Here is a 428-nt window from a genome sequence, read left to right as displayed (position 1 = left end):
GGATACTTGGGTTGCTTCCATATGTTAGCGATTTTGTGAATAATGCTGCATGAACATGGGTGTACAAATTCAGGACCCTGCTTTCAATTCTGGGGGGTAATTGCTATAGTCTGAATGTTTGTGCCACACCCGCCTAAATTTGTATGTTAAAAACCTAATGCCCAATGTGATGGTATTAGGAGGCGGGCCTTAGGTCATCAGGGCAGACTTTCATGGATGGATTTGTGCTGTTCCAGAAGAGAACTTCCTTGCCCCTCTGCCACGTGAGGATATAGCAAGAAGTTGGCAGTCGGCTACCCACAAGAGAGCTTTCACCAGAACCAGAGCTTCCATCTTCCAGAACTGTGAGAAATAAATTTCTGTTGTTTGGGGCGCCTGGGTGGCTCAGTCGTTAAGCGTCTGCCTTCAGCTCAGGTCATGATCCCAGG

This window comes from Phoca vitulina, unplaced genomic scaffold (assembly GCF_004348235.1).
Source record: "Phoca vitulina isolate PV1807 unplaced genomic scaffold, GSC_HSeal_1.0 scaffold33, whole genome shotgun sequence".
Taxonomy (NCBI): Eukaryota; Metazoa; Chordata; class Mammalia; order Carnivora; family Phocidae; genus Phoca; species Phoca vitulina.
Note: the sequence above shows the minus strand (reverse complement) of the source record.